The sequence below is a fragment of the Haliotis cracherodii genome, unplaced genomic scaffold (assembly GCF_022045235.1).
Source record: "Haliotis cracherodii isolate W230 unplaced genomic scaffold, xgHalCrac1.p SCAF_2, whole genome shotgun sequence".
NCBI lineage: Eukaryota > Metazoa > Mollusca > Gastropoda > Lepetellida > Haliotidae > Haliotis > Haliotis cracherodii.
In genome coordinates, this window is record NW_027266275.1 from 64,559,362 (window position 1) to 64,582,976 (window position 23,615).

General features: G+C 39.5%; 1 protein-coding gene across 2 annotated transcripts in view; it reads left to right on the forward strand.

Annotated features, from left to right (window-relative positions):
* The first annotated feature begins 19,778 nt into the window (after window positions 1–19,778).
* LOC139468355 (myosin heavy chain, striated muscle-like) overlaps window positions 19,779–23,615 on the forward strand; it is a 34,837-nt gene continuing 31,000 nt past the window's right edge. The window contains exon 1 of one of the 2 annotated variants that reach the window (XM_071250269.1): window positions 19,779–20,018. The gene's annotated coding sequence lies outside the window, so the exon portion shown is untranslated. The remainder of the gene's footprint in view (window positions 20,019–23,615) is intronic. The other variant, XM_071250268.1, reaches the window with a different exon arrangement.

Sequence of the window (23,615 nt, forward strand, 5' to 3'; positions counted from 1 at the left end):
CTGTGGAAAAAGGCCACAAGATGATTACATGAGAGAAATCGACAGTACTAATCTCTTCATATGTAGAATACTGCCATGGATATATCAAAGATTCTTGAACTCGGGGCTTGTAAATCAATTCCTTTGATGCTGAAAGGAAGTTTGGTCTTCAATGGTTTGACGTCATTGTGGTTATTTAGTGGAAACCTGTAATCATCCTTTCGTCAATAGTTCTCCGAAAAGGGAATGTTGGTGGTACTTTCAGCAATGTCTAAATATGGTGTCTTTTTTTAGAATATCAGCTCAAAGACAACATTCTATTGACATTTGTTTGTAATGCAGCACCCCCCGCTGCTTCCCATCTCTCTGGAACTTCGTCTAATAGGAAACGTGATACCATCTTTGTGAAACTGAAAAAGATGTGTTGCATGTAATGCATATAATTGGGGTATGTTTTTAAAGAATGAACTGGAGCATATTGGAACCTTTAGGTAGACCATAATATGGAATAATGGTTTTCCGATGTCTTGAGTATTTATAGCTTGAGACATCCTCGATTAACCAGGGTGTCATATCACCACTCTTTTATCATAAATACTCTGGATCCACAAACGGTCGGTACAGCTTATATATCAAAATATACTGAATAAAAATACACTGGATAATCGAGGATAAGCTCGTTACTACAGATTAAATTTACACTCGTTATATTTAGGCAGTGAATGAAAGGTGACGAATGAGTGAGTGGGGGAGTGAGTGAATGGTGGACGAATGAGTGAGTAAGTAGGAAGTGAGAAGATGGTGATTGAGTGAATGGTGGACGAATGAGTGAGTAAGTAGGAAGTGAGAAGATGGTGATTGAGTGAATGGTGGACGAATGAGTGAGTAAGTAGGAAGTGAGAAGATGGTGATTGAGTGAATGGTGGACGAATGAGTGAGTGAGTCGGAAGTTAGAGGATGGTGATTGAGAGAATGGTGGACGAATGAGAGAGGGGTGACGAATGAGTGAGCGGGGAGTAAGTGAATAGTGGACGAATGAAAGAGTTTGAGTGAGTGGCTGTGAGTGAATGGTGGACGAATGAGTGAGTGAGTGGGGAGTGGAGAGTGAGTGGAAGTTGGACAAATGTGTGAGTAGGGTAGACAGTGCACGGGTCAAGGGATTAAATGGGGGAGATTTTAAACCTCGCCTGTATACCCTGACTTGTGTTAAATAATGAAATATCGAGTGATTGAAATCAGCCTCTTGGGAAATACTGAATACGAAAGTGGGTGATTCCGATGCTGCGACCATGTCACGATGACCCGGGTGATGTCGGATCAGCTACCTGGGGGACTCCACTTAACCAGGAGCCCGAGCGGCGCAGGTGGAGGAGCAGGTATATGCAAATATATCAGCGCATAGGTGCAGTGAATCACCTCAGTTCAATGTCAGAATTGTAAAATGGAATCTCAGTTTGATCTCCTAAGAAAATAAACATAATTTTGTTAAACGTTAGTGATGGTTTGTTTGGACAACATTGATAAATATCAAAGCAGATAAGGACCAAGAGGATGTGAAAGCCGGCTGCATCCACACGAGACATGACAAGGCTATTCAAGCATTTCTCATTACATTCAATGTGTACATAACAGGCCAAATAGAAGGACATTGTTTACTCCACGATAATAATTTAGATAGAGTTGTCCATCTTGTTCGGCAATACAGAGGCTGTATTGTGCCTTTGGCCATATCCTGATATTGATTCAGGCGCAAAACTATCACAGTTCGAAAATTCAGGCTTGTGAAGGAAAAACTTGGTGCTTTCGTTTTTCTGTCAGTGTTCTACATATTAAGGAGAAACAGCGCTTGTTTTGCATCGTTAGATGATGTTTGCAATCTTTGAAACAAGAAAGAGAATTGGTCGAAAACATATTAACTCATTATGCAATTATGTAAGGGTTGGGCTCTTCCGATGCCCGCTCTGTGTGGCTTTGATTGCAAACTTTGACGCGACAAGCAGTGAGTGAGAATGGTTTGATGCCTTTTGGTAATATTCCATCAATAGCAAAACCAGGATTGGGTTTCAAAAATAGCATCTATGTCAGGAATCGAGCCATAGCGTGAAGGGTTGTGGGTGGCCAAGTGATTAAGGCGTTCGCTCATCACGCTGATAGCCCGGGTTCGATTCCCTGCATGGGTACAATATCCGAAGGCCATTTCTGGTCTTCCCCGCCGTAATATTGGAATAATATTAAAACGCCGTAAAATCATACTCATTCACTTTGGCGTGATGATGGCGAATGATGTACTTAGGTTTCTTCGGGTTTCGTAGTCACGAACGTTAAGTTACATTTGTGGTATAAAATATCTTCAGATGTCAGTTTACACTGAAGTCATTTGAACACTTATTATTACACAAGACAAACCACGTCCACAAGAACTGACGATCCATTTTCTTGTGTCTAATAAATAGACATTGTGGTAATATGTAGCTCTGCTCGGTCGGTCTAGAATCAACTCCAAGTGCCCTCATTCACCCATAAATGGGAGGTTATTATGCCACAAAGTTGATATGCCGTGAACTTATCATAGTACAACTATATCGATTGGTCCACGGGAATCAATGCCAACAATGGGCTCCAACATCTCAAATTACGTCATCACTACAACTTCAAAGCACCACTGGAGAGACCGACTGTGGGGGTAAATGCAGAGAACGTCGACCTTCGTCTCGATGCAGTAATTCCGAGGTTTAAATACCGACAATTCTAAGACGGGACTGGATAGAATGGAAGCTTTGTGACATGTTAATGCAGCTTCTATGTTTAGATTAATCAACCAGAATTGATCGCAACAATTACAAATGTTCACAAATCAAATAACATTATGGTGGCCATCGATTTGGGCAGGGGTAACCTAAATGTTGGTAATTACAGTTTCATGTCGCGGCCCACAATACGAACCAGTTGTATGTGTTTCTCCTCATTGTGGCATTCTGTAATTTGTGTTCGTCAATTCATGTTCCACGTCCACGTCCAGGTTGTAAATATTCCAGTGGACCATTATTGTGAAATGGCGGGTTCTTTATAATGCCGTAACACTCACGTGTTCCTCCGGGGATCCAGGGGCGGGATGTGTCCCCAGTGCCCCATGCTTCTCGTACACGTCAAAAGGGGATTAAATAGGTGACCTTGATGGATGTTTTGCCACGTACCCGGATGAAGCCGATGGTGGTGGCTCTGGCCATGGTTCATGGCTCGTCCTATCAAGTCCAGGTTTACCTGACATCTTGAATACATATAATTTGGAAGGGTAAAATTAGATTTATTAACACTTCATATATAGATTCGTCATTTTCATGCTGATCGAGATCTTTTGGTTTGAACGAGTGGCCATCTCAATAGGTGATTCGACTCATATCAGGAGACCGCCTCCTCGGTCTTGTGGTAGAGCGTCCGCCCGGAGAGCGGAAGGTTCGGGGTTCCATCCCCGGCCGCGTCATACCAAAAGACGTAAAAAGATGTTACTTGTTGTTACCCTGTCTGGCGCTCGGCATAACAAGGACTGGTCGGCTTGGAGTCAGTATACTGTGTCTGAGTGCGTATTCATGTGAAACTGTGGCGTGGTATCTCAGTGTGCTAGCACTATTAATCGGAATCGGGCCGGACAAGTACAAGCGACCACACACACACACACACACACACACACACACACACACACACACACACACACACACACACACACACACACACACACACACACACACACACACACACACACACACACACACACGCGCGTGCATTCACTTCGCTATATAAGTGCAATAATCTTGGACGCGACGTTAAACCCCATTTCACCTCACCTCATATAAAAAAGTAGAGGTTATTTTCTTTTTTCTTCCTGTTTCCCTGTTAAGTTAAAGTCGCAGTTTTTCTATTCCAAATATATCACGGGAGTTTGGCAATACAAAACTCTGAGCAAGAAAAACCAGAGACTACAGTATGACCAACCATCCCAGCCATTAGAACGATGACACATAATCAACCAACCCCTTTCTTAATAGCCGTCTCTTGCAAGCACTGGAGACCTATCCTGTAGCCCATGGGATTATCCTAAATGGATTATGCTTCTGCTCTCATGCCATCTGAATCACGAATTTCGCCTGTTTCTTATATTTAAACATTTATTTATGTGCAATACTCTAGGTATATGGTCGGTAAACATTCGAGTCTTGATCAGTAAAGCCAGTGAGTTATATCAAACATTGATCCATGCAATTGGGATACAATGACATGCAATCAAGTCGCCTGGCCTGACCACCAGATCCATTTAGTTTGAAATACTGTCCGAACCAGTGTTAGACCCAACTCACTGACATCAATCTGCGTTTAAGGTGAGGTGAAATTTGGTTTAACGTCGCGTCCAAGATCATTGCACTTATAGAGCGAGGTGTATGTACGTGTGTGTGGCTGCTTGTACCAGTCCGCACTCATGCCGATATATAGTGCGAGCACACTGAGATACCATGCCGCAGTTTAACATGTATCCTGACTCTGAGCCGACCAGTCCTTGTTTTAGCCCCTTAATACCGAGCACCAGACAGGGTCACAACAGGTACCGTCTTTTAACGCGGTATGACGCGGCCGGGGGTCGAACCCCGGACCTTCTGCTCTCCGGGCGGACGCTCTACCACTAGACCACGGAGGCGGCCTCTGCGGACGCTCTACCACTAGACCACGGAGGCGGCCTCTGCGTTCAACTTTATTTGCTTGCCTTCATGGGGGCACGGATAACCCAGTCGTCCAAGACGCAACAATTCGCTGCGCAGGTTTGTGTCCCTTAAGGTTCTACTACACCAAATAAGGACCAGTTGGGACAGTGTGGTTTTTCGGTTCAGATCGAGAGATATCTGCAGGCTGTGATTGGAGGATAATATGTTAGATTTTTATGTCGTTTAAATGTACATCCATCCAGTTATTATAACTGACCATATTTTTCTATATTTAATACTGTCTTTTTCAACATGATGACTTATGCTGAATATGACCACAGCTATTTTCAAGTAGGTGACATTTGGTGCGAAACTGGGGGTGGTGTGTTTAGCTTCCTGTACTCGGAAAAGGAGCTGGCTAAGCTAGTCATGTTTTTGTTTTTATTGCTGTTCTAATGCCAAACTGTGCACACACCTACAGGTAATAGCTGTTGAATACTTAGCTATTTTAAAAATAAATAAAATAACCTTACTATAGAAGTCTATGGGAAAACATTCGGTTGTGTGTAACCTTAAGCGTTCAGGAATCCTGTGGACGTGGGTGTGAATATCGGATTCACCCTAATTATGATTCTTGTTGTTTGAGAATCATGCACGCTATCGTGGATTTCAGATAAGCAGTACACATCAACGACTTGCATCACCGGGCGTTCCTCCTACCTTGAGATTAAAAGCTGTGGTCACAAAAACACAAAGCAGGGTTAAACCCAACTCACTCACTTACTCTCCGAATTCAAAGCATCGGTTTGAGAACAGGCAATCTCATGTAGATAGTAGATGATCTACCATCATGCATTATTTATACATAATTTCCACCGCAGTCGCCTATCCTCAATATCAGGAGATAAGTAGCACAGTAAATAATACATTTTAAGTAACCAAGGGATTAGATAAGTATTCAGTACATATCACCGATGTAGAAACTGTAAATATCTTACGCTGCAGCTTCTTGACCAAATCATGTTTGACAGACTGCGTCAGTGAAGCCAAATATATAGTATATATTTCACATTTTACTAAAATCGTCAAACTTACAAAACTATACAACAGACTTTGAAATCCCGTTATTCCGCACGGTAAACGTCTACAGAAAACCGTCCAATTAACAGGTTTCCGGATTAGAGAATACTTCATTACATGGAGACGTTTCCAACACCTCACGTCCTAAACCGGGGGTGTCTGATTTAACTGGGACCTGACTAGCGGGCTTTCATTGTGTGTCCATCCCAACATACCACTTAATTTGTTGTATTGACATAACACGTCTGTAAAGCAATTATACGATCGCGACCATCAAGCATCGTATATCCCCCTGGGTTTGATTCCTTTACATGAATTGTGAAAAAAACGCAGGCTCCACAAAGTCTGGCAGATAAACGAATGTTCATATAATTCATTATAGAATATGAAAGAATGTATCAAAGATGATATCTGTTAAATCTGACAAAATCGCTCACAGACACACACAGACATCCCGTCAGGGTCAGAGGAAAGACAAATGGAATATTGATATTCACTGTCTGGGGACAAACGGTCACGCATGTTTTAAACCATAACAACTCGCAATTCAGGGCTTTTATGTATCTATAACCTTTCATCGATCTATTCTTTTCAAGTCTTTGTTTTCTTGGTATGAATCAGCGTTATGCTCGGAGCGAGTGGCGCAATTAAGTCAACAGAGAAACCCGAGATTCTGGAAAAACTCCGACATCGAATGTCAGTCCCGAGACTTTCCGACTGAACTAAAGCATGGCATGTTATTGTAGGCTTGGTAATGGCATTGTCAGACAGAATGGTAAATTAATCAACAGAAGTCTCTAGCAATGACATGCTCAACGTAATAATTATTTCATCATTTGTTATCAGGACAAATGATGTTAAGTGAAGCATATGGCTTCCTGGAATGGGAGAAGTGTTATGGGCGTTTCAGACAGCAGGAATTGCGTGAGACACGTAATGGCGATGAACTGAATCAGATAGATAGATTTTTAAGACCGATATGGCCAAAGTAATCATGAAAAAATGACATTAAATAAGGAATTTGATATTTATGAAGTCGTACTTCATTACTGACACATCCACACATATCGTGTGCATGTTGAAGAGCGTTTCATAAATTATAAGAATCTTTTTTAAAATTCATTACCGTATACCCATGAGATATTAATCACTGCATTGTCTGCTCCAGACGCGATTATTTGCAGACCACCACAATACAGCGGAGATATTGCTGTGCGCGGCGTTAAACAAACAAACAAACAAACATACATACATACATACATACATACATACATACATACATACATACATACATACATACATACATACATACATACATACATACATACATACATACATACATACATACATACATACATACATACATACATACATACATACATACATACATACATACATACATACATACATACATACATACATACAAACAAACAAACAAACTTTTTAGATTGTGAAAGAAACAGTCAACTGTCTTAAAAAAACTTTAGGAACATGTGCAACCAAGCTATTTTAATCCGGACCGTGTAGAGCGATTTTCTAGATCAACAAATACTTTATACAAAGCAGTTGTGCCCCTTTATATGTAATCGTTCCAAGCACGTTCCCAACGTGCGACTGCTCCGTTGCCCTCCCGGTATCGTCGCAACCGCGGGCGGTGAGAAAGCCCAGACGTTAAAGCGTTCGCTTGTCACGCCGAAGACCCGGCTTATTTCTTGTGTCCCCCGCCGTGATATTGCTGGAATATTGCTAAAAGCGGCGTAAAACCATACTCCCTCACTCACTCATCAAAACCGCCAGTGTGCAAGCGGCTATTACACATAACACACGTGAAAGTTTCCCTCTAACCTCAAATGATGTGAGTGAGTGCGTGAGTGGGTGGGTGAGCGAGTGAGTTAGCGAGTGAGTGAGTTGGGTTTAACGCTGCTTTTTACAGTACTTCTAGTTATATCACGGCTTGTCAGCTTAATGTGGGAGGAAAGCCCCAGGTGATGCAGGTCTCAGACGTTTACCACGGTGAAAACCAGCACGGGTATGGCGCTGTCAAACCTAGAAACATAATCGGGGCGAACCGGGATTCGAACCCACAACTATAGATTTCTAACGTGCTCAAGGGACGCAACTCTGTACATCGAATTGCGGCGTCTTAGGCGATTGGGTCACCCGTGTCCCCTGTCACTTCAGTGAAACCCACGAGCACGGGTATGGTGTTGACAACCCTAGAAACATAATCAGGGCGAACCGGTATTCGAACACACAATGATAGGTTTCTGATGTGCCCAAGGGACGCAACTCTGTACAGCGAATTGCCACCCCCGAAGGCGATGAAATCATCGCGGTATCTCCATCACAATCTGTACCATCATCTAACTAGCAACGTCGTAACGGATCACATGGCTAAATCATATCACATACTGCATGGTGTGCAATGTTCTTAACGTGAGATAACGATCCTGGTTGCCATGGATCGTCATACTCCTATTGGCACTGAACAGGCGTTGTGGCCCTGCTTCCCACTTCTTCCCAGTAACCACATGCCTACATGTACAAAAAACCCTCCCATAAGCCAGCAAACACAACCGTCGTGATTTGGAGGTACCGCTGGATTGTGCACGGCACTGAGTTGCAGATCACAACCACGTGAACATGTCGATTCTGTGAACGACTAATTTCAACCACGTGTCTGGTATATGCCTGTCATAAACTGGTCTCAGTATCTTTATTGTGCAGGAGAATTGTACACTAAGCTATTGTACTTTCCATGTAGGGGAGTCGGGTGGGCTCGTGGCGAAAGCGTTCGTTTGTCGCACCGAAGACCCGAGTTCTAAGTATCAGTAGGTTGGTACTGAATTAACCTAGTCTTAACGTCTACTGACCGCATGGTCACAGCAGACCTATCTCATTTGACTATACCTTATTTGGCAGTTTCTGCCATTGATTTTCATGGAATTGTTTGCTAGGCATTACTTAGAAGTTGACGGATGACAAAGTAGACACAATTTATGGATAACAACTTCTTTATTTTACTGTAATGGCGACGTTTCGGTATAGATCCTTATACCGTTGTCAAGCAAGTGCAGCCTTGCTTGACAACGGTATAACGATCTATACCGTAACATCGCCATTACAGTAAAATAAAGTTGTTATCCACAAATTATATCTACCTTGATGTTATTGAAGTTATATCTCGTATCAGTCACTTTGTTTGTCTCGAAAGTAAACTGTATCATGGAATTCTAAAGACATAGTGTTCGTGTTGTCGTTTACCGATTAATTCATAAAATTCAAATTTGAGGCTACTCGCATTAATTTAATGACACATTTTAGGCTCAGGGTCGGCAGTCTCATTAACTAATGTGACGCATCAATTCAATGATTTACAAGGTTTGCTATCCCTTAAGCTTCCCAAAGCACACACGCCTACAATTTAAAACTACTTCGGCAAAATGTATTTGCTGAGACTGTAGAAAAAAATTAAACTTTCATTGGTAGAGGGATACACATATCGGCTAGACATCCGGGTTAGTTTCAATTTTTGAGTAGTCCGAATGGATTGTAACTATCCTCGGCTTGACATGTGGAAAGTCAACTTTCCGTTTCCGTTTTCGCAATATTCCAGAAGCTCCAGCTTTTGGTGTTTACATTTCACAACTTTTGAGGAACAATCGAGCATGTTCTTTCTTCAAAGATTACAAAGAGCGCCATACGTCACTTCTCAGAAGTTGCTTGAACAGGGTTCCAACATTCAAGGCCTCAGTAAAGCTTTCGAAACATTTGATGGTTTTGTGGAGGACATTCCAAACATGACACATCAGTGACAAAACTGATGTCCGATGCAATTCCCTACTGTACCATATGTTCCCGTGTCTTTTAGGTGAACAATTAATTTGCCTTCGCATGTTTTTGTGACGGTGCCACCCGTGGGGCAGGATACGCTCACCTTTGAACGAACGCCTTGTATCATCTCTATTTGATAGTGATTCATAAACACATGCTCATGATATGGTCGGAATCATACAATGGACGCTGCTATTGATAGAGATGGCTTATGAATATGGAAAGGGTTTTGTCTCTTTTATGTATATACAATCTGTAAAATATATTCTTCTGTGTCTCTCGACGTGATGTGACTAGAATCTCGATGTGCCAGTATCATACAAACTTCTGGAGTCCCGGTTGTCAGGAACTATTCTATCTATGACCTTTCTCATTCGATGGCAACAATATATTTGAACATGACAATGTTTGGAGTCCCAAATTTTTTAAAGATGTTTAAAAGTCCCTAAGGTATGCTAAATGTCATTCAAACGACAACAAATACACATATTTATGCATACCAAATATATGATATAAGATAACATGAAATGATAATGATAATGATATATAATTAGATAACATGAAATAATAACGATATATAATAAGATAACATGAAGGATAATGATAACGACTTATGATTAGATAACATGATAATGATAATGATAAAGTATAAATTAACATGAAATGATAATGATAGTGATATATAATAAGATAACATGAAATGATAATGATAATATAATAAGATAACATGAAATGATAATGATTATGATATATAATAAGATAACATGAAATGATAATGATATATAATAAGATAACATGACAAGATAATGATATGTAATAAGATAACATGGAATAATGATAATGATATGTAATAAGATAACATGACAAGATAATGATATATAATAAGATAACATAACAAGATAATGATATAAAATAAGTTAACATGACAAGATAATGACATATAATTAGATAACATGAAATGATTATGATATATAATAAGATAACATGAAATGATAATGATAACGATATATGATGATAACGATATATAATAAGATAGCATGAAATAATGATAATCATATATATTAAGATAACATGAAATGATAATGATAGTGATATATAATAAGATAACATGAAATGATAATGATATTTAATAAGATAACATGAAATGATAACGATTATGATATATAATCAGATAACATGAAATGATAATGATATATAATTAGATAACATGAAATGATAATGATCTATAATAAGATAACATGAAATGATAATTGTATATAAGATAACATGAAATGCTAAATGCTAATGATATATAATAAGATAACATGAAATGATAATGATAATGATATATAATAAGATAACATGGAACCCTTGGTAGTAGCATATAACCCACTATGGACCCACATTAAATCTAGCCATGAGGTCATCGGGATGTCACGATCCTACTATAAACCCAGAACTAAAAATAGACATGGTGCTGCGCTTAGCATTTGTTTGAAACTGACGAATGTAGTTACAGGAACGGCTTTTTTAAGCCTGAGTTTTATTATAGATAGACAACCATAAATGTCAACCATGTAAAGTCAGTTTATTCATGTCCATTCAAATGAAAATGTATAATATTCATTGCTTATGTTGTCCAATCAGAATGTTGTACGAACTACTGAAAATGCATTCACTATCATGTATAAAAGTATATAATTGTACCGGTAAGGGAGAAAAGATTCGGCCGGAGTGGCAGTCGACTCACGGGACTCAGGACCCACGGTCCCTGACCCCCGGTCATACTCTTGGTCAACGCCTACCAGTGTCCGTAATGAAGGCTCTACATACAATAAGACTTATGTTCGACCCCTTATGGTCAGTCTGTGATCTTGTTACGCCTATGCGTCTATACTAACTATACTTAGGATACGTACGTGGATTGAGTTTTGTTTATTTGTTTGTTTGTTATTTGTTGTTTAATGCCGCACTCGGTAATATTCCAGCTATATGACGGCGGTTTGTAAATAATCGAGTCTGGACCAGCTTGACATCATGAGAATCGATCAACGCAATTGGGATACGATGACAGGCATCAACGAAGTCAGCGAGCCTCACCAACCGATTCCATTAGTCGCCTCTCACAACAAGCATCGTCGCCTTTTACAGCCAGCATGGGTTTTTGAAGACCTATTCTACCCCGGATCTTCACGGATCTTGTGATACAAAGTTTCTATAGAATCTCCATGTCTTTTGCTTTGGAGACATCGTGTCCAATGTTGTTGAGGTGCCAGGTGAACTTGTTTCCAGAGTTCCAGCGGTTGTACTTGTATCCATATACCTTACTAGGTTTCAGAATTTAATCAGTTTGATACTTTTGAAGATATTATAAAACATTCGGATATATTAAGAATAATCGTGTGATGTGACATATTATATATAATTATGTAATATTGTAGTAATATCATTCTAGGAATAAGCAAATAAAATGTTCATAAGTGTATTTTCCCTTCTCGACAAGTATCTTAGGAAACTTCAAGGATACAATACCTTCAAAATAGTTCAGTGTGGGAAGGTTATTAACGGTTTTACTTGTCATTCCAAGAAACACACATTTGGAAGACCCACAGAAAAGGAACATACTCAGTTGTATGTAGATAATTATGAACAGCTGATATAACAGTTTCCCATAATTCCTTGTGAACATCTAACCGGTTTGATGACTCATCGTTAACCTCGCGACCTTCGCATGACCTATGTGTGTTAAGTTCTACACAGACATGCATATCTTAGCATGCGACTCGGTTTCATTCTGTCCTACCAGCTCATCATTTATCCTCCCTTGCCATAGAGAGTCTATTGCATTCCCCACTGTGAATATATTACACGGTATGCTCCCCCAAAATATATAACACATTTCACCTATCATACATCACCATGGTTACAGTCTCGCAATAAGACGCCGGTAAACATTTCCTCGGATTTTCTTCTCTTATATATGTCCCGGAAGGATAAAGAATTACCAAATATCTCAAGGTAGACTTTTTAAGCAGAACAAATAATAATAGTGGAGTTGCACCAGGCGCCTTTTCTGTAAACCCAGTGTGTGGTTGTCTGAGAATGAATGCCCGTTAAATTGTTGTCTTCCCTTCACCATAATCACCCAGGCATCTCATCCCGGCGCTCGGGACTTCGGAACTTGATACAGAACGTATGGCGAGGGAAGCGGTTTTATGTGCAGTGTTTCGCGTGGGTCTCAGGCTAAAAAACACTAAACCAGATTGTCGGCCAAAACATTAGTGTATGTTATTATTTCATGATTGTCTTCACATTTATCCAGAAGCACCATCATTTCAAAGATGTAACTGATTGTAGTGTTTTCGAAATTCGATGAGCGCAATAACACTATGGCTTAGTTTCCTCCTAAGTAATAGTACCGCCGCAGGTTTTCCAGTTGGCCGGTTTCAAGACTTTTAAAAAACGGATGTGAAAAGAAATTGCCTGTGCCATTTTTGGGAATTGGAATTTTGCAGCTATAAGTTTGAGAAATGACGAAACGCGTCATGTGTTACGTTTCTTTTCGCATTGATAAATGTAAGCGACTATGGCATTCACAAACTCTTCAGCGTATATCAATAACTATATTTCAACATGCACGAAGTTATTGTTCATAGTTTTACGGTACTAACTGTTCTTAGTTCGCTACGTTCCGCTAAAACATGCATAAGCTATGGATCCTCTGGCAAGTTTGGACCCTACACTTGTTAATTATTGATGCTAACCTACCCTAAATACCAAACCTGCAAGACATATCCTCAAATGGAGTATAATAAAAGTCAACATACAAAGAAATATTAGTGTATGAACAGGTGTATTTTTGCATCATATACCAAGAGGATTTGTAAGCAGTTACCTCATGTTTCTATTTATGTGTTAAAATGTTCATTTACAGTCAACATACAAAAAAAATATTAGTGTATGAAAAAGTGTATTTTTGCATCATAGAAAGAGGATTTGTAAGCAGTTACCTCATGTTTCTATTTATGTGTTCAAATGTTCATTAACAGTCAACGTAAAAAGAAATATTAGTGTATGAACAGGTGTATTTTTGCATCATATACTAAGAGGATTTCTAAGCAGTTACCTAATGTTTCTATTTATGTGTTCAAATGTTCATTTCCTCATCCCGGTGTTACCGCCTCAAAAATAACCAAGAGTACGGGTTTCAGTTGAGAGAGAAGCGTAAAGCACTGGACACATTTGGAACCGTTACTGTACTTATCTATTCTCTATCACACGGTTGCAGCAGATGTAAATACACCTGGGAGAGCATGGGAGATTTCCATCAAACATTTTCCCTACAGTAATGAATTATTTGTTGAAATGACTATCATCGCTATCAAGCAAACTTTCAAGAAACACCTGCTTCACTCGCGTACACAGTTAGCGAAGGATATGTCTTTTCTCGTAAATGAAAAATGTTAAAAGATGTATTAAATATAATCTTTTATCATGTTATTAATATGCATGTTCATGATTATATTTAGCGAGAATGAATAGATATGCTCTATCTGTCTCAAAATTAGATAATCAGGTTTATTTAATTAATAATAGTGTTTAGTGAGTTAACGATAGGCGTATCCGTGGATGGCACTCATCCATTGTGATGTTTATAAAATAAAGCACATTTATACATCTAGCGTTATCATTTACGCAGAAATTGTATGGCATGAGTTTCTCATGTCCAAGATGCTCGGTATACCTAAAGCCATAGCTACACAGAAAAATAAGACAATGTGTCTGTGTTATCTCCTTGTGGGGATTCGGAAACAGAAAAGTCGCCAGCCACAAAGAGACGACAAATAGGGCGGCCATCGTATTCCGGATCCGCGTTTGTTTGCTCTAATATTACGTAACAGGTACATGGTGATTATTTTGCGGCTTCAGTCTGATTTAGTATGGAAAGTGGCTTAATCATACATACAGTAAACTACGGTTATAACGAACACGCTTATAACGAACTGACGTATATAACGAACTAACTTTTTAGTCCCGACTATTTGCTGTAGTTATGCTGTATATATGCTTATAACGAACTACGGTTATAACGAACTAAAAACAGTAGTCCCTTTGAGTTCGTTATAACCGTAGTTTACTGTATACGTTTTTGAAGTGCCACCGGTGGGGCAGGATACACTTACCTTTTCGAGAGCACCTGGTACCCTGACTATTTGATAGTGTTTCATAAACACATGCTCTTGACAAAGTCGGAATTGTACAATTAGATTTCTTATTATTATGGCAATGTTTTTTGTTGCTTATGTTTTCAATACGTTTTCAATATGAAGTTTACTCGATATACGACTTTTCCAAAGTCACGATAGACAGCAAGGCAGAAAGAAACTGTAAACTTCTTTTTTTTATACTTCAGTGTGAAAGTTGAGAAATGTGATGCTTTCATTGCAGTGAACATACAACTTGATATTTCACTACAGTGATCATAACACTTTGACGGCACTACTGTCGCACAAGAGCTACCTCTCCGCAAAATATCTCCCCTTTATCGTAAGTGTCTCTCCCGTACCATACTTGTTGACTTCCTTTTCATGCTAGTTCCATATTGACATGGTATAATACTGACAGATGGTAATTTATGGAGTTAATATCGCTTCTTGCCGTTTGTTATACTCTTGAAAATGTTTCGTTATGAACTGTAAATTGCTCATATAAAGCGTCAATAGAGACTCTTCGTTTCGCAAAGCGCCATTTTGTTACTTGATCAGCGTGTATTCTTTCGCTTCCAACAGCAGTCTCGCAGCTTTCAAGAATTTTTTTTGTTGAAATTGATTTTGTATAAATCATATCCAAATTTAGGATAAGGAATGTAATTGACCTCAAATATAGTTTGTTACTTTTGTACATATTTTTTTAAGAATTTGCAAACACAGAACTACCATTTAGTAGCATTTACAAGGGGTGGTGAAACGTCCCAGTGTATTAGGTAGAGAGAATGTACATTTCAAGGTTTTACATTAGCAATGAAATGTTTAATTTTCCGGAAGACAACTACACAAAGTGTATATAATAAATGGGATATGTCAAATGAAATATGATGTTTCTCTCATCTCGTGACGGGAGAAAGGTAATATGTCCTTCCCCATCCCCGTCACTGATGAGAGAAACATGATATTTTACTCGACACATGGAATATCCTCTATTGATTATCTAATATTCTCCCGACATGAAACACAGGAAAGAAACCCAGAAAACCAAACATTAACAACAAAATCAAAACACTGAAAACAAAACCCAAACCCAAAACAACACCACTGTCTTCCAAACAAGAAAAAACTTTGGTAAACTCTCCGCCTACTCTATTGAGATTATTTCAATTTTATTTCATTTGCTTCTCGTAAACAAGACGATCTAGCAAATAGATGTCTTTTTTTATATCGCAAATAAACAACTGACCGTTGATGAAATTGCTTACTCCGACTGACAGATAATTGCCTTGTCTTTATCTTTAGTTTCTGTGGCAATGATGATTAATCCCACAGACGATTTGTGGCATTTCGATCCAAATCCATCAAGCTTTAGAATGTCATATCAGCAGTTTGATGACATTCTCTGACATTCTCTGGTGAATCCCGCCATCGTGATCTATGTATGTCCTAAACTACCGGGTGAATGTAAACACGCATGTCTGACCGTTGCTGAACTGGAAACGAACAAGATATGCATATGGTTATTCGATGGTGATGTATTTGATACGGGTGTCACAGTCGTGTTTTTGACCTTTCGTTTGCAGTGTTTCGGTAACTGGTTTCAGTCAAGTAACGTTTTGATAACATTTGTATTTGTTTGTTCAAATCAAATTTTTAAGTGAAAACTTTTACTTCCCATCGCCCGGCAGTGTATATGCAATTGAAATCAAAACGACTGCGCATATAGATGTGACAAATCAAAATATATTAACATCATAGACTACACTGGAGCCATAAAACCAATAAATTGTAAATTGATATACCAACGTACAATTTGCTGTGTTGGTGCTTTTTGAATACATATAAAGTCAGGAAACAATGTGTTAAGTCTCATGGATGCGTAATGGGTTTCCCTTGAATTTTCATGATAATGTGTAGAATTGACAAGTCTGTAAGTTGAATTCCTGACGACTATTTCTGTTTATCAGGCAACGATAGGTAAAATAGAATGTCAAGATGAATAATTACCCAGACATTATAACGTAAGAAGCCAATTTGTTGTGACACTACCTGTTGGTTATCCTGGGAATAAAAATAATATCACAAAGAAGTAATTGTTGAGGCATGTTACCAATTACTTCTTTGTTTTTCTTCTGAAACCTGTATGGCTGGGGCATTCTCATGAAGTGAAAAACGAGGAGCGAAATTCCTCTACGTCGCAGGCACCACAGTTACGTTTGTGATTGTGGTAAGTAAATAATCGAGTCTGGACAAGAAAATCCAGTTTGACACAATCTGATTGTGAAGACACACAAACTGCCAGGCCACATCATCGGGGTTTGATGACACACACTCAATCAGGTCACACTATCGGCTGTATGACCACCCAGGCTACAACCAGGTAATACTGGCAAAACACCATTACTTCACTGTTTAATTTCTCTTGTGGATACAGGGGATGGTCCGCCTTGGTTGTGCAAAGGAGGAACACTACTTCTCCCAAAGATTTAACTGATCCCCAAAACGTCCGCTCTATTGCTTGTCTGAAAAGACTATACAAAATATTTACATTGTGTCTAACAGATCTTGTGTCAAAATGCTGCTGATATTATTTACATGGAGCAGAAAGGAGCCTTGGGTTTGGTGTCTCCCAATCTGTTGACTAACATTGTTAGAGTACCCGGGTTTGCTGCCAGGAATACACCTCTTCTGACAATCTGGGTATTGCAGAAGGCTGCAGTGTTGGGAAGTCTTCACATTCTCCGAAAAGTTCTCGCTGGGTTTGACTTGGAGAAGACCAATTAGCTGTCTGGGCTGCGCGTAGAGGGGCCAAGGGCCCTGAGCTAATGATGAGCCTAAGCAGCCTGACTGTGCCAGGATCACACAAACCCTCTTTGCTGCATTTATTTATTTTAATCTGTGCATAATAATCCATTTACATTGCGCCAGATTCCATTCCTGGTACTACATACAGTGTAGCCTGTTACTACAGCAAGGAGAAAAAGAAGGTGCTATTGCAGTTAAACTCATACCTAGGTGTTATATTGGTACATGAAAAATTGCAAAGAAAACTGTTCTCACAACGTAAAGGACTTGCAAAACATACATTGTTGTATTGGACGTAATGATTATTTACCATGCATCTTCAAATGTTTAGGCACCAAACGTTGTCGTCAGTATATTCGGTACACATGCAGGCAATTGAATGCAATAGATACTTCTGATAATTAGAATCAGCACTGAGACTATATTACAAACGTTCTTCTCATACCTTCGTTATGCATATCAATTACACGCCATGGCATGGTGTTATTTATTACTTTCGTTGTCACTGATACATCCATTGTAAAGATGCTGTTGAATGAATGCAATCATGAATGCATATTTAGTTATAGGTACGCGTAATTTCAATAGTTTCAACAGCCTATACTATAATTTATCAATACTTGCATTCAGACAAACACTATAAAAACACTCTTCCTTATTTATCACGGAACTATGAAACATATGATAGCAACTCTTCTTCAACGATTATATGGCATCAATTATACATGATTACTGTCGCATACTGCAAGCGATGCTGTTTCGAGTGCCGAGTTGCGGAGTTAAGAAAAAACATGTGCCCCCACTCGGCCGAATGCCAGATTGGTGCCTGCCGTATCATCTTGTATCTGTATAGCGGTTTGTACACGCAAAGACAAAAAAATTAGGGCACGCGGCTGTTTAATCGCCTCAGCAGTTTCCACATTGTGTATAGGTTCCACACCTTTCCTCGGAGACGCTGATTGAATCGCTGAAGCCATCAGTCATGGTTTGCCACCATCAAAAGATGGGAGATGTTATGGGTTCTATTGGTATGCTTGCCGGTTTCTCGAGCCTCTTGAGTCTGATTAGTCACCAATATAGTGAAGCTGGAAATACGTTGTCGCACCTGAAGTAGGACCTATGTCACATTATGTAGGACAAAGCTTTGCAATAATGCCGCAAAGAAAAGAGAAGCAAAACTTGAAGCGTTTACTGACATTATACAAGACTTCAAAACCTGAGAGCAACGGAGTGAGGTGATGCTATTTCATTTGGTTTTATGTGATCAATTCATCTGACCTCAAGTTCAGAGGAGACTCGTTTAAATCAAATATTGTTCACTGTTTGTTTCGTATACAGACTCAGATATTAACAGTAGTTATAACGCCGAGATTCAAAGAAATTAAGATTATTAATTCTTATAAAAGATAGGAGTGCTACAAATGTCATAAGTGCTGAGTAAATAAAGCGACAAAACCCTTTCCATATCCAATAGAAATCTCTGCAAAAAGCAGAGACCATTGTACGATGAAATCGATGCGTAAACTTAGTACAGACATAGCACCACTTTCTACACAACATCTTGCAAGACAAGGGTGACATGTAGATGCCAGTTTTTTAGTTTTTCTTTCAATGAGATTTTTCGGTACAGGTGCTAGAGCCTTTATCAAGGACGTCTACAGTCTGGCACATTACGGAAACGTCGCTTTGTGGGAATAAAAAAGTTGAAATCCATACGTAAACCAAGTCTTCATTAATATTACAGCTTCCAAATACCACTTAAAGATATTACCCAACATATGCTGGAGTATGTGTGGAACTTTGTAGTAAATGAACTTTGATAATTAAATCAGACGGGTTAGAAATTGATTGTCACAGTTTGTATGATCAGGTATACAAGGTTCCAGAGTAGGTAGGGCACACATTGGGTTATTTTTAAAATTATGAATCTGTCAAGACCCTGACATATGTGAAGCCAACGTGTTTTGTTTAATCTTTTATTGTTTTAAGCATATTGACAACGCAAAACGAATCCTAAGTTTATGTAAGAAGAGCAGGAAGAACATGGCCGGAGTTCATCCACAAACGCCGAATGAGCAAAACATAATGTTCCATGTGAAACGTTTATCTCTTCCCTATTACTCTGCATCGGCGTGGCATTCCTGGAAGCCGGCGGTCTGTCGCTGCCTTGATGGCGCGGAGAAAAAGGGAAACGCGCGAAGGGAATCTTACAGTATCAGAACACTATTAGATTTCAGATCACAGCCATTTAGTCGTCCAGAATGTCCCTGGCCATATAAAGAAGTTCTGTATGTAGTCATGAGAAGTCAACATTGGTCGGGACAATGGCACCAGCCAATCGCCTCCCCGCTAATGAAACATCATCACCAGGCTAGGTGATAGGCGGTATAAATTCACAGCGCAGATGTGCGGCCCCAGAACAGCTTTTGAACGTGAGTGAAAGGTGAAGGTATTGTGTGTTTGGCCCTCCAAAGTGACAACCACCCTTGAATGATGCACCCATTCTTTCCCATACCTCCCCAAATACCTTGATCACATCGCCACACCACATGCATATGTACCTTTAATGAGATTCCACCTGCTTTCATTATAAACCCTAAAACCCTGCTGTGTATACCAACCACGAGTGAACCAAAGTTTTGAAATCCCGAAAACCCATTTTCTACAGATTTTCAGAGAATTCTTCATTATTTAGCAGGATTACATCTGTTTCGCTTGGATTACCTTGATAAGATGTTACCCTGGATATCAGAATTAAGGTTTGTTAACCGCGTGTCGGCGGTGGAGTGTGCGTCTTAGAGCTGTGGATATTTCCCTAATCAATATTCAGTGTGCACCACTGGTCTACTTTTAATTGAAATCTAACAGAACATACATAATATGCAATATGAAAAAACAGTAGGGGATGGCTCAGAGGTTGAAAGCTTTCTTTAGCTGCTTAGATCCACTGCCGTTGGTTCGAATCCCAGATTCGCTCTGATTATGACCTTTGACATGTCAGAACCCAAGCGTCCGCTGTTAAACATGTGCGGAATGCGTCAGACTGGGATTTCCTCCCACATGAAGCGGACACATCTCAATGTAACTAAATAACTTTCAAGGCAAAATATAACTAACAAAAAATTATATCTTGCTCCTAGTGTTTCGGTACAAAAATTGCAAGGGAGAGTTATTCCAAATGAGAACTCTATTTCACGTAAATGATTCTTAAAGGAGAACTCCAAATTGATGTATTCAATGTAAAGATTGTTGAGTCAAGTTTATCACATTGCAAACATTATTTCTGTATATCACGGCGTGTCAGCTTCATGTGGGAAAAAAGCCCAAATTCATATAATCTTATAACCTTAGCGATTCTTATGCCAAAAAAGGGATTCAAAGAATGGACTGTGGAAATGTTTATTTCACATGACTATTGCGGATCTCTAGTTGCAACTTACACTGGGGCTGTTTTACAAACACTCGAAGTGCTTCTTTAATGGTGCTTCTTCGTCTGACGCCGTTCATTGAATTCAGCATTCTGTGTTGACGGAGACCATACAATCTTGCCTTGGTGGTGAGAATATTTGCCTGAGAACCACACTGTTTGCGTAAACCGTAGAAGAACGTCTCTCTCGAGATTGATTACGTCGTTTGGAATGTATTCATAGGTGACATTAATTTCCTTTTAGCAGGATTTTAGAAAAAAATGATGAACGTAATTATTCAGCCTTTACATTTAGGGCATTCCAATGGCTGCAAACATGTTAGACTTTTATTGTTTCAGTGCGCTATATCAGTGTTGCCATATATTGACATGTTGATGGGCCTTTAGTATGGCCTCGCGTTGTCTCCCTGTAGACCAGTGTATTCCTATTCTTGGTGTCCCCACGCTAAAATGGCGTAAATCTTACTGATTCGCTATTGACACATTGTGAGACACATGTACTAGAAATAACGTATTTCACTGACCATATTCAGTAAGGGCTATACATCATCATAACCAACCCGATGGCTATCGTAATACAATAGGTAAAGGCATCGTGAAGAACTACGTCACGTAGTCATGTTGAAGGCAAGTCTACACACGTGCACGTGTGTATAAGTTTGCTCTTTTTGTTAAACATAGTTCAGTATCATCACAATTCTGCGCCGACGGTATACACTTTTAGTGATTGTACAGGAATCTTGCTGGCTTCAGTTATTACAATTGTACTCCAGATGTACCGAACTCCAAGGGACCAGCCTTAATGGTCAACTTGCAAAACGAAAAAGACTATTGCCACTCCTTTTCTTTCGAATAAAATCTTCGCTAAGATTGTTTTGTGGAAGTGGACCCTGAACAGAGCTTTCGTTTTCCGAAATCACTATTCCAAGGATGACTATACCTATTTACCACTGATGGAGGTTTATCACTATTCCTAGGATGACTATACCTAGTTACCACTGATGGAGGTTTATCACTATTCCCAGGATGACTATACCACCGTTACCACTGATGGAGGTTTATCACTATTCCCAGGATGACTATACCTAGTTACCACTGATGGAAGTTTATCACTATTCCCAGGATGACTATACCACCGTTACCACTGATGGAGGTTTATCTCTATTCCTGAGATTACCATACCTAGTAACCACTGCTGGCGGTTTATGACTATTCCTGAGATCACCATACCTAGTTACCACTGATGGAGGTTTTTCACTACTCCCGAGATCACCATACCTAGTTACCACTGAAGGAGGTTTATCACTATTCCTAGGATGAATATACCAAGTTACCACTGCTGGCTGTTTATGACTATTCCTGAGATCACCATACCTAGTAACCACTGCTGGAGGTTTATCACTATTCCTGAGATCACCATACCTAGATACCACTGCTGGAGGTTTATCACTATTCCTAGGATGAATATACCAAGTTACCACTGCTGGCTGTTTATGACTATTCCTGAGATCACCATACCTAGTAACCACTGCTGGAGGTTTAACACTATCCCTGAGATCACCATACCCAGTTACCACTGATGGAAGTTTATCACTGTTCCTATGATGACTATACCTAGTTACCACTGCTGGAGGTTTATCACTATTCCTGAGATCACTATACCTAGTAACCACTGCTGGAGGTTTATCACTATTCCTATGATGACTATACCTAGTTACCACTGATGGAGGTTTATCACTATTCCTGAGATCACTATACCTAGTAACCACTGCTGGAGGTTTATCACTATTCCTAGGATGACTATACCTAGTTACCACTGCTGAAAGTGTATCACTATTCCCAGGATGATTATGCTAAAGTAACCACAGATGGAGGTTTATCACTATTCCTAGGATGACTATACCTAGTTACCACTGCTGGAAGTTTATCACTATTCCTAGGATGACTATACCTAGTTACCACTGATGGAGGTTTATCACTATTCCTAGGATGACTATACCTAGTTACCACCGCTGGAAGTTTATCACTATTCCTAGGATGACTATACCTAGTTACCACTGCTGAAAGTGTATCACTATTCCCAGGATGATTATACTAAAGTAACCACAGAAGGAGGTTTATTACTATTCCTAGGATGACTATACCTAGTTACCACTGCTGGAAGTTTATCACTATTCCTAGGATGACTATACCTAGTTACCACTGATGGAGGTTTATCACTATTCCTAGGATGACTATACCTAGCTACCACCGCTGGAAGTTTATCACTATTCCTAGGATGACTATACCTAGTTACCACTGCTGAAAGTTTATCACTATTCCAAGGATGATTATACTTAAAGTAACCACAGATGGAGGTTTATCACTATTCCTAGGATGACTATACCTAGTTACCACTGATGGAGGTTTATCACTATTCCTAGGATGACTATACATAGTTACCACTGCTGGAAGTTTAACACTATTCCTAGGATCACTATACTTAGATACCACTACTGGGGGTTATAGTTCGTGTTGGTTTATTCCTCTACCTTGTAATTCAATACCTTGTCTTTCTGCTCTGCATGTGTCGTTCCGACCCTTTAGAAAACGTAGTCTATAGTTAGGAACACA